Source organism: Dermacentor andersoni, chromosome 1, assembly GCF_023375885.2.
Source record: "Dermacentor andersoni chromosome 1, qqDerAnde1_hic_scaffold, whole genome shotgun sequence".
Classification (NCBI taxonomy): domain Eukaryota; kingdom Metazoa; phylum Arthropoda; class Arachnida; order Ixodida; family Ixodidae; genus Dermacentor; species Dermacentor andersoni.
Window position 1 is genome coordinate 327,111,796 of NC_092814.1, and position 12,184 is coordinate 327,123,979.

At 49.0% G+C, this 12,184-nt stretch overlaps 1 long non-coding RNA gene across 1 annotated transcript in view; it reads left to right on the forward strand.

Annotated features, from left to right (window-relative positions):
* Positions 1-2,631, forward strand: part of LOC129381158 (uncharacterized) — a 104,050-nt gene extending 101,419 nt beyond the window's left edge. Inside the window, exon 4 of the long non-coding RNA XR_008609395.2 lies at positions 2,585-2,631. This is a non-coding gene — a long non-coding RNA (uncharacterized lncRNA). The remainder of the gene's footprint in view (positions 1-2,584) is intronic.
* The last annotated feature ends 9,553 nt before the right edge of the window (positions 2,632-12,184 follow it).

Genomic DNA, 12,184 nt, shown 5'->3' on the forward strand with positions numbered 1-12,184 from the left:
TACAGAAGGGAGTGGAACTAAATACAGAGCATGTGCAGATAACAGAGTATAATAATAACAAGAAAAAAATTAGAAAGTGCGGATTAACAAAAGTATTCTTCAATAGTAGTTCTAAAAGCAGATGTATCGGTTATGTTAACAATTGAGGCCAGCAGATGATTCCATTCATTGGTAGTTTTAGGAATAAATGAATAAAAAAATAGGTTCGTGCGACAGTGTGGAACACTCAATTTATGCCGATGGTCAGTACGAGATGATATATATGCAGGTTCGGACAAAAGTTCACTTTTTAATTCCGGATTGTAATAATAAATTTTGTGCAGCAGTGATAAGCGTGCTAACTTCCTACGGGAAGAGAGGAGAGGGAGGTTTAAAGTAGCCTTCATAGATGTTACGCTTGATGTCCGAGAATAGTTAGTAAGAATGAAACGCGCGCTACGATTTTGTATAGATTCTATTGCATTTGTTAAGTAATCCAAGCCAGGGTCCCATACAGAAGAGGCATATTCAAGCTTAGGACGTATTAGTGTTTTGTATAGAAGTAGCTTTAAGTTAGCGGGTGCCATAGAGAAATTGCGACGGAGGTAACCAAGCGTACGGTTAGCATTGTTAGTGATGTGGTTTATGTGTGTTTGCCAGGAAAAATTAGATGTTATGTGGACGCCTAAGTATTTATAGGAACTGACTTCTTCGAGTACGGAGTTCTTCAAGTGATAGTTGGATATGTTAGACGAAGCAGTATTGCGGGAAATCCTCATTAGTTCGCACTTTTGGCTGTTAAGTCACATTTTCCAAGTGTCGCACCAGTTAGTTACCTTGTCTAGATCAGATTGTAGTTTCAGAGTCTCAGAATTTGATGATATTACTCTGTAAATGACACAATTGTCTGCAAATAACCTCATGGAGGACGCTACACAGTTAGGCAAATCATTAATATAAATGAGAAAAAGCAAGGGTCCGAGAACGGGACCTTGCGGCACCCCGGAACTGACAGGACAACGTGAAGACTCAATATTGTCAAACATGAAGGAAGCTTCGTGAATGGATAAATTGGCATTCGCCCATAGGAAGCTTCGTGTCGCATTCGGGTGGCTGAACTTTTTCTAGAAGCTTCTTGCACCTTGTGGATTTCCATGAAACTAATTTGCGAATCTCTGTATCCCTTCGCTTCAGGTTGTGTATTAATCCTGTCTCGCGCTATTTTCCGTTAGTCTCCTGTTTAGCTCTTAGCTCAGATAGCGACAAAGTGACCGCCCCAGAAAGGCGTTGGTACCGGTCTGGGCCACTGAACGAATTGTTTCTTCAACTATAAAGTTTATTTTCCGAAAAACCTTTTAGTGTCTTTAAGCTTCGCGTTATATACTGTCAAATGCATGGCAATTTTCGTTTTGACAATATTCACTGCCTGATCGCTTCTCGAGGCCCAGGGCATTGATAACTTGACATTACTGTGAAACGCTCCAACACGCATACACAAACAGCAGACAACCTGCGTATTTGCGGGACATGGTTTAAATCACAACCACACCTTGCAAGAATGTTTCACCTGACTCACTCGCCAGCACCTTTCCCGTATACCTACTTCACACTCCACCTTCCCGGAATTCCTTCCTTTGGGTAGATGAGCCCATCTAACGCTGACCGCTGTGACCCTGACGAAAGACAATTGTTGTCGTCGAAAGTTGGTATCTGCCATGGCATCCCACTCTTCTCACGTATTTTCTGTACAACATCTTTCATCTGCGAAAACAGCTTGTCTCGACAGCTTATCATGTAAATTCCGTCTGTTATCTCGCTCATAGTATGGCGTAAGCAATTTGCACATGGAAGGACCCTCGTCCACAGAAGACTGCCTCTGCAGCCTTAATCCGAATTCACAGTTAAGCGCTGGCCGCGAGCTTTACCATTGAACGCAAAGTGTTATTCAATGAGTCCCACTTCATGCGATATACACATCTTAATTTTGCAGGGGAGAGAGCAAATGGTTCGCCTTTATATCATGACTGCGGAGTAGTACGTACAAGAAAACGTAGAACACGTCCTGTGGAAATGTCAAAGTTACGGCACCCACCCGCGAAAAAGAAAACAAAAGTAACAGACAAAAGCCCAGTCATTTTCGTGAAGCGTAAACAGTATAGAATGGTTGCATATGCGAGAGCCACTAAAGTCCTGAGGCCGAATTATCAAAATTTCTCGTTAGTAAGCGCTCTTTGCCATCGGCCACTTAAGGAATTCAGGAAGATTCTCGTTCTGAAGTGCTGTTTGCCGGTTACCGGCCGCCTCCGGTAATAATATCTTCACCGTTGGGATTTGCTGGATGTTTCGCTTACGAAGAATTGTAGCGTAAGAGTGTTTATTCTTTAATTGCGGATCCAGAGCTCGTATTCACCGCACTATAAACCAGTTCGTAAAGGCAGATGCAGGCCAATTCTAATGCTGGACATATTATTAGCAAGGGCGGCCCTTCAAATGACAAAGAGCACTTACGAACAAGAACCTTCCTGAACTCGGCCTTAGTTTCCTCTTTCTGCTGTCTTACCCTCTTGAACTGCAAATAACGCTTCACACTCATTGATTTTTGCAGGGAATCATACCGGCGCCGACGTCCCGTTGCCTTTAAGAACCGCCGGTACGTACTTGTTCCTCCTCTCATTTCCCACATTTCTCAGCCCACATTTCTGCGAAGTGGAGCTCCTTGATCTGAGTAGTCACACCCAATATTATGCTGAGGCACACTCTCGCTATCGCGGTGCATACGGGAAGTAGTTTATATCGCCACTTTATAGAACGTACTGCAACCGCTGGGACCGGATAGTGAGCCCGCGGCCCTGTGCCTTAGAATTTATCTCTCTCCTATACGCTAGCGCAGCATGAGGACGGTGGACCGTACGCTGCAACTAGACCTCTAAGCGCTTCTGTGCCGATAGTTAGCGCACTTCGCGCGGAATAGTTTGCTGTCCCTGGTAATTGTTCTCCCCCCTTCTGTTGTCTTCCAACTTCTCTGCTTCTCCCGACGTCAACCCTCGCTCACTGCCGTAGTTTATGCGCCCAGAAACACACGCGTTTTTTGCAGGTTAGTCGACGCTCATCCCAAGCTCACGGTCCCAACTAACGCCACCATGTTCCCACTCCGAATATATAGACATATATATGCCGGCCCACACCAGCACGTCCGTTCAAGGGTATGCAGATAAAAAGTGCGCCTGGCTGTGTTTGCGTTGCTTCGTCTTCGCGCTCCGCGCGCACCTCACGTCTTTCCTTTCTTTACCACGCTGCTGCAGTCCCTCCAGTGACAGGGGAGCGCCAGTCGCGCGGCGAAGCCATGGCACTTTTAATGAGTGCACCCGTCTTCTGCGGCCGACGAGCAGCAGAAGAGCTCGAAATGACGAGAGAGGCTGTGCCGCGGCGGCCGGGCAAGCGAGCGCGCGGAACGGCGACGGCGAGCGGGAGTCTGCGGCCGCGACTCCCGCGTCTCGCGCACGCACGCACCTTTTCACGCGGCGTTCACCGGGCGTCGCGAGTAATTAAGAGCGACTATGCGGGCCACACTCCTTGCCTGTACGCGCTATTGCACGCACGTCCACGGCGGCGGCGAAATCAAGAGCGAGACGAGGCCGAACGAACGGCACTCGCCTTTAATTACGTCGCAGCGCCGCTCCTATTGAAATGCTCGCGCTCCGCGGCGAAAGGAGCCAGATTTTTTTTTTTTTATTTTGTAGAGCGCGTGGAAATGTGGGAGCGGGTCGGCGAACGGAAGCTGCGTATACCTGCCGCTGGCAGCCATTGGCGATTAATATCCGTCATGCGCGGAAGTCATCTCCGATATCGGGAAAACTTGTCTATCTCTCGGTTCTGATTTTTCCACGCCACCAATGAAGAGGCGCATGAGTGGGGCCCTGTTTGCGCGAGAGGGCCTCGAGCGCAGTGAATAGCTCGCAGCTGCTGAGTTCAGTGCCGAAGAGTTTTCCAAAAGCGTACCAAAGCTATGCGAGGGGTTTGTTCGCATTTCGTTCTTTTTCTCTTTGTTCCTGCATGGATCCGAGAAAGTTTGCTGTCTTTTGAAATGCTTGTTGGCCTGGCTCCATGTTTGTACTCCCAGAGTTTACGAGCACTCTAACAAAAAAGAAGCGCGAAATAATTCTCAGGTCATGTTCTAATACCTTCTATTATGCCAGTGCGATTCGGTATTCGCTGCTATATCATTTCACGTCTTAGTAAACCAATGCTCGAAACGATTTCTTTTGCGGATGCTCGTGACCCATATAACTAACTCGCTTATGTGAGAAAAGATTCGCGAATTGTGTATTCCTAAACGTACCCAGAGAGAGGTAAAAAATACAATATAGGTGGAAAAGAGGCAAACAGAAAACGTGTTGATTGCCAGGACAGCCGGAGTAATGTTTTCAGAAGTCGAAAAAGAAAGGTGTCGTGTGATAGCGCCGTGAAATTCTACAACAACGCAAAGAATGCGGCCGCTATATGGTGCTAGCCGAATATTTGGGTATACTGAAGCCAGCCCGACCTTTTGCTGGATCACTTATACAAGAAGCGAATATTATTTTTTTTTCCTTTTCGCTTTCTGTATATAAATTCAAGCTATTTTTTTCTTGCAATTTGATTTACGTTGCTCTTTGTTCGAAAGACCGCTTATGCATTCTAAACTATAGTGCAACTAAACGTAAGCTAGTTGGCTATATATTTATAGTCAAAGAAGTAAAACCAAAGATTGTGATAGTTTACGTGCCAAAATAACGATCTGATTTTGAGGCACGGCCTAGTGGAAGACTCCGGAAATTTTGACCACCTGGGATTCTTTAACGAGCAGCTAAATCTAAGTAGCCGGGTGTTTTCGCATTTCGCCCACATCAAAATGCGGCCGCCGCGGCCGGGATTCGATCCCGCGGCCTCGTGCTTAGCAGCCCAACACCACAGATACTAAGGAAACGCGGTGGATAAAGTAAAGTCAGAAGATGGAGTGCCTACAAAACCCCGGCATCTCTACCTTTTATTGACTATGCAAAAAAAGGCACCATATTCTATCTCATTGTGCTAATCTCTTATCTGAGCGGTCATTCGCTTATCTTCATGCTGCAAGTTTGCTTAAGGTAGGCTTGCTCGATATTCAAGTGATATGTAAAAAAAATTACGTAAAATTAAAATTTTTTCGTAATTATGCAAACAAATTCTTACGCCGTCTCTCTTCGTCTTTTCGCGCTGTTTAACTTGCAGTTACAAATCTCCCGGCATTTCGGTGAAATGGCGCCCTAACTTCTGAAGCAAAAATTATCTAAGTTTAATCGGTTACTGTAGTTTATTATTTTTCTTTATCTTTTATTTAGAAATACCTCACAGGCCTCCAGAGAGGCATTGAGTAAGGGGAGAATGTGGTACAGTTCAATTAAACTTGAAGACAATTGCGCTACAAAAATCGGCAAGGAAACAAACGATCACGCATTATAAAAAAGGGGAAGGGTGGAGGGGGATAACAAACCATGAAAAAAAAAACTGCAAAGCACGCACACGCAAAAAAAAAAAGCACTGGAAAGGCAAAGTTTATCGCTATCGGCATTTCTAACGTGTATTCAAGTACGTAATTTGCACATTCGTAACATAACGTAACGCAAACTACAAGAAGCACGTAAATTGAAAGAGGGTAATGACACATTACCCGTATTACAGAAGTGTTCGCACAGTTTGAAAAAGAAGTAACAATGAAAAGATAGCAACAACGTCAACTATCTCTCGTGGTAGAGCGAATGTAGTTTTTTTCTCTTTTTTTAAACTTAACGACTAAATATTCTGTAGCATACCGTATTTCTGTAATTTGTAGGTCACCCGAATTCCACGATTTAGCATGATTTATGTCCTCTTCTGGCATACCAAGCTTTTCTGCAGGAGAAAAGTGGTGTCAGTTGCTGTTTCATGAGTTTAAGCTTGTCTTCAAACACGTAAGTAATGTCAGAATGGTCTTTAGTTATGTTCTTGCATTCTGCATCGTTTGCTGTATACTCATTGGAAAAGCTGATAGAATCACTTGTAGCTTTACCGCCTTCCGACATTGTCATCATGTATTTCAGCAAGCGTTATTATCAGCAGAAGATACAAAATCAGACGCGAGAGCGGAGGAGGTCGATGTAGCAATGGAAAACGCAACGACCGAAACGCAAGGAATAGCAGAATGCCAGACGCACCCTTAAATGAAAGAAATGAAAGGCTTGCCAGAAGCATCAAGAGAGAGAAGTGGTTTCGATTGACTCTTCGATTGACCCACACGAACCCTGAGGGTGCGATTGTGCAGGAACGACGAGAGGAACCCCCGCAGGTTGCCACAGATGCCGAGGAGGTCCAGGCCCTGCTGGACAACTGCGTGAGGGAGGCTGTCGAAGGCACCCTCTACGTCGATCAGCAAGAGCATCACGAGGTCCCCGCCGGCCTTGGTGTCCTCCAGGGTGGACACCATGTCAGCGATGGAGTCTGCAGTGCACCGTCGCTGCCGGAAGCCCGTCTGTTGGCCTGCCAGGAAGCCGCGAGCACGGGCCATACAGTCCAGTCGTGCTAGAGCCACGGCCTCCATCACCTTGCAGGCAGTGGAGGTGAGAGAGACCGGTCGATAGAATGACAGTTTCCTAGCCGGTTTTCTGGCCTTGAGGATGGGTGCCAAAATGGCTGTGCGCCATGCCTCTGGCACCTGCCCTGGCTGCCAGGTCTCATTGAAGCACTCGAGCAGGCGTTGTTGCTCGCTGGCGGCCAGGTTGCGGAGCATCTGTGGCGTTACACCGTCTGCTCCTGGTGCGCTGCGGCGTTTCCCTTGCCTCAGAGCCGCCTGGGGCTCGTGCAGTGCAAGTGGCTCTTGGCAGAGGGCAGCGACCTGGCTGGACGTCCAAGCAGGGTGGATGCTGTGTAGACAGGTGGGCAGCTGGACAGGGGGGTGTCCGACCGGCAGGATGGCTGCATGCTGTGGCACGGGAGGGGCGAACCGGTTCGCCAGAAATTCCGCGAGGGCCTCTTCGCTGATTCCTAGCGAGATGGCCACAGTGAGGACGGGTTGACGGCTCGTCCTCTTGCCGGTGAGTGACCTGAGTAGTCGCCACGCTAGGGGGCCCCTTGAACGGTCCTTGATGCTGGAGCACAGGCTCACCCAGCTCTGGTTCCTCCTGCACCGGGCCTGTCTTCCACAGCAGGCGTCAACTCGTCTGTCTTCAGTCCAGTGCTCTGCCTTCCCTGTCCGAATTGCTCTGCGCTCCATGCGGCGCCTGGAGGCACGGAGATTGAGTAGGTGGAGATCCGGGGCAGGGGTGTCCGGTGGCGCAGAGCACTGAACGGTAGCCGCCTGGGCGCACTCCGCTAGAAAGTCACAGCGATCGGCCGCCTCACTGCAGTGCTTCCTAAACAGAGACCAGTTTATGACGTGGAAAGTTCTGGTCTTTGGCTTCGTTCCGTGTTCAGAGGTGATCACAATGGGGAAGTGGTCCGAACCCCAAGTGTCCGGAGTTGTGTCCCAGGAGTAGGAGCACTGTTCTTTGGTGAGGGAGAGATCGATGGCTGAGTTCACCTTTTGGCGGACATAGGTGGGTCCTCCGCTGTTCAAGATCACCAGTCCGGCTCTGCTGATGGCGTCGCGGAGGCTTCGGCCTCGGCTGGAGCACCGGCGACTTCCCCAGTCTGTGTGGTGGGCATTGAAATCGCCACATAGGACTGCCTGCCTCCCGAGGCGTAGAGCCAGCTAGTCAAGGATTGAGGAGTCCCATGGCTTTCCTGGTCGTACGTATATGCTTGCCATGGTTGTGTCTTGGCTGCCGAGGCGCACTGTGACAGCACAACACTCCAGGGGCCCTCCTGCGACGTCGGCCATTGGAACCCCAGCGTGCGCCAGGTTACACCGAACGTAGATGGCTGTCCGTGGCTTGCCGGGCTGGTGGGCGTCGTCCAGGCGCGGCACGTCCGTGCAGCCGCGTGTCGTGCAGGTGGTGGCACCTGAGTAACCGGTGTATCCCGGGAGTCGCAGGTCCTCGGCCATCGCGTACACCTCCTGCAGAGCAAGCACGTCGTAGTCGCTCTGCAGGAGATGCAGGGAAAGGTCTGCGTGTCGCCGCCTCAGAGAGTTAGTGTTCTACTGGAGAACACTCGGGCGGCGGCGACCCTTCCTTGCTGTGGGCTGATCAGCCATGGTGGTTCGCTGGCTGATGGCAAGCGACTGCATGCAGGCAGATGGGTCGGAGAGGGTGGTCAGCTGGCAGCACTGCTTCCATGATGAGCAGCAGGTTCGCAACCAGCTGATCCACGGTGGTCTGGGCAGGAGGCGCGGCAGTGTCCTGTGTCTCCTGGCGGCGGGAGGCACGAGGGGCTGGTACCGGAGGCCTGGGTGCCGGGCGGGGGCCCTTCAGCGCGCTGGCATAGGACCTCGCTGAAGGTGAGGACTGCTGCGGCCGCTGCTCCTCGCGGACTGCTGCCCTGACAGCACGCCTCGACAATGGCGAGGTGGAGGAAGCCATGATTTTGGCCACCTTGCGTTCTTCCTGCCATTTGGGGCAAGCAGGAGTGTCCGCCCTGTGGGAGCCCCCGCAGTTCCTGCAGCGTACGGCCTGGCAGGAGACGTTCGCCGCGTGGCTTTTGCCACAGCAGATGCAGTCGGTCGGCCACTGACAGGACTCCAGGACGTGCCCGAAGCGGCCGCACTGTCGACACTGTACTGGGCGGGGCCTGGCTGGCCTCACCCTGAAGCCGAGCTTGAAGAGGCGTACGTGCTCCGGAGGGACCAGTCCCGCGAAACGGATGGTGACGGTGCTCCATCGTTGCCGACAACACAGGGATGCTGGACTCGATGGCTCCCAGTAGGTCCCTGCCTGCAGGCCGCCCGCTCACACCGTGTAGGAAGCCGGTGCTCTTGCCGCGCTCGGCCGGTAGTCGGGCAGTCACAGGGATCGCGTGCAGCTCGGTGAGCTTGAGCAACCCCTCCAGGCATTCCTGGGTGGTGGTGTCGGCGGCCACGATGTTGCGCCTGTGGTTGACGCGAACCGCTGATACACCGGGCCGCGAAGAGAGGGTCGCGGCAAGTACGAGGCACGGTGCTTCTCGGAAGGCTCCACCAGGCGCCGAGGGACGGAAGAGCACCGTCCCGACGACCGCAGGGTCCACCGGGAGCGCAGCATTCTCCAGGGCCCGTGCACGCCACCTGTCCCCCTTCGACTGCACCAGAGTGAAGCCGTCTGACGTTGGCTCACGGGCAGGTGGTGTCCCCCTCTGTACTGCCGCTGCAGGCATGCTAGGGGTGACCGGGGGAGCGGGTTGGCGCCGCGAATCGTCCGTTGCCTCGGGAGAGGAAGGCGAGACGTTGTTGTTGTTGTCCTAAGTGGCCGTGGCACATACCCACAGTGGGGGATTGGCGAAGAATCGGGTGGTTCAATTAGGTGCATAAAAATAATAAAGATAACAAGGGAGTTAACAATTTTAGCGTTGGAGTTTAAAAGTAAACGTTTTGTGTTAGGAGAAAAAGAAAATAATCGGATGAAAACCGGGTATAAAATAATAATAATAATATTAATATTAATAATAATAATAATAATAGATAAGAAATAAAAGGAAGCTATGGTTGGGAGGGAGAACGATCACTCTAACATGAAAATCTATTGGTTTCAATGAGGTAATTTTGGATTGCCAAGCAAACATTTCTGTGGCTGAACCCAATAATGGAGGCTCCAAAAGATAGGATCACAGGCACTGATAAAGTTAGACCAATAGAGGGAAGCGGGATTTCGAGTAGTCGTTTTCTTGTAATAGAAAAACGTCTGCAAGACAACAATAAATGGTCTGTTGTCTCCGCTTCGCCACAGAATTAGCATAATGGTGCGGGGACCAGACCAGACCTGTGGAGGTAGAAGTTCAATGCAGGTATACGGCAGCGCAGCCTCGTGATGAACACTTCAATTTTCCGTGTTCGGCAAAAATCTCTGTTCCAAGGGTGTAGGAGATGTCCGTAATCCACAGAGTTATTAATTGCGGAGCCTGATACTGTCTGAATAATGACACTCCTGCGAAATCTAGCAGCAGTAACATAAGCAGTCAAATGGCAGCAAGGGAGAATCGGGCCACTTATCGATGCCTTGGCTAGAGAGTCTGCAATTTCATTTATGATTAGTCCTTTATGGCCAGGCACCCAAATCAATCGCACGCTTCTCAAGTAACCAGGTACCAATGTATGAAATGTCCTCATCACGCGAGAATCACTAGAAGCAGTAAGGGATGCGCACAATGATAACGAATCAGTGGCTATCACGGCTGGTGTAATTGATGGTCCTTTTTGCGTAATGCAAGCACCACGGCCATGAATTCGGCTAAAAAGATTGGTATAGAATCTGGCAGCCGAAGAGAAAATGTCCAATCGAGAATTGGGGAAAATATTCCTACACCTGACTTTTCTTCGCATTGTGAAGCATCTGTAGCAATTACAACGTTTGTTTGAAGGTTTATTCAGATGATATTGTAATATACCGTCTAGAATACGGTGTGGAAGTAATTTTGCATTATTAAGAAAAATGTCATCGAATTGAATATCCGTTGCAACAGCTCTGTCGGGAATAGGAAGTACATCGCATATGCGCACGCCCAAGGAGTCAAGTAATTTTTGCACGAATATGATTTGCGGAATATGTAGTCGCGGACAGATGACACCGAAAAACAATGCAGGTTGTGAAATAAATATTGTTTGAGGATGATGCAGCGGTGATTCATAAATCCTTAAGAACGTCTGCCCCGTCAAAAGCCGGAACCTGCACGAAAGTGGGGGAAAACGGGATTCTAGATAAAGAATAGAATTTGCAACAAATTTAGGAAGACCTAAACACAGACGTAATGCTTCTCTTTCTAAGAGGATTAGAGGACGGGACATGTAGGCTGGAGCTCCAGAGAAGAGCACGCAACCAAATTCTAATACACTGCGAACGTACATACGATATATCATTAGGAGTGTATCTCTTCTCAATCCTATTCGATGACTGCTCAGCCTACGCAATATGCCAATTGCACGGGTACCTTTTCCAGTCACATGATCTATGTGTGAGCGCCAGTTGAGAGAGGCGTTATAAATAATTCCGCGGTATTTAACAGATTCCACCTGTGGTATGTCTTGCGGGTGGTAAGACAATGAAACGTGCACTATGTCACGTATCGGAAAAACGAGAACAGCACATTTTCTGGCATTGAGTGGGAAGGGACTAACATCTTCCCACCTCTCCAGAGCATAAAGGTAAGTTTGCAGTCGTTGGTATAACGTGTGGATGTCGTTTGCAGATCCAAAAAACGCAATATCGTCTGCATAAACATAAGTAGTTATTTCTTGATGACAAGGTAGTGTGCTCATCAGAATATTAGAAAGCACCGGGGAAAGGACTGAGCCTTGCGGTACGCCTCTCGTTTGTTTGTGTTTAGAAGAAGAAACACCGCTTTGGTAGCAATAGAATTCTCTTTCACCTAAGAATGACTGAATCCACGCTACTATATACTCAGAAACACCACAGGAAGTTAACCGATTGATCAATACAGTGTGCTCCACAGTGTCGTATGCTTTAGCGATATCGAGCGTCACTAAGGCATCGTATTGCTTATGACGTCGAGCGAGTTGTACTCGGCTTTCTACGTCGACGTGGGCATGCCAGATGGAGCAGCCGGCCCTGAAACCAATCTGACAGGGACTAAGAATGGAATTATCATTAATAATTTTCATGTTACGACGGTGAAGAAGCCTCTCAATGAATTTTACTACGTTTGATGTAAGCGCAATAGAACTAACGTTCTCCAATACATACCTTCCTTCTTGTTTCTTAAGCATCAATATTACTTTGGCGAGCTTCCAGTGCAACGGAATCCAAGCATATTTAATTGAATAATTCACCAGGTCTAAAAGAAAGTTAGGCGATTCCTGTAACAATATTTTTAACATTGCATTTGTAACACCATCAGGGCCAGGGGCTGAATTCGGTAAACATAGTGCAGTCTCATTTAGTTCAGCTAAGGAAATTGGTGTAAAGCCATCCCAAGGATCTAATGTAGGATGAATAGCCGGAAACCTGGCCGTAAATCGATTTTCTAAGCCTTCGGCAATCTCTTCTAGGGAGGCGCTCAGTTCCTGCGAGGTCAAAACAATTGAGTCAAATCTCAAAGGTGTTGGTAGCACCTTCCTAGCACGAAG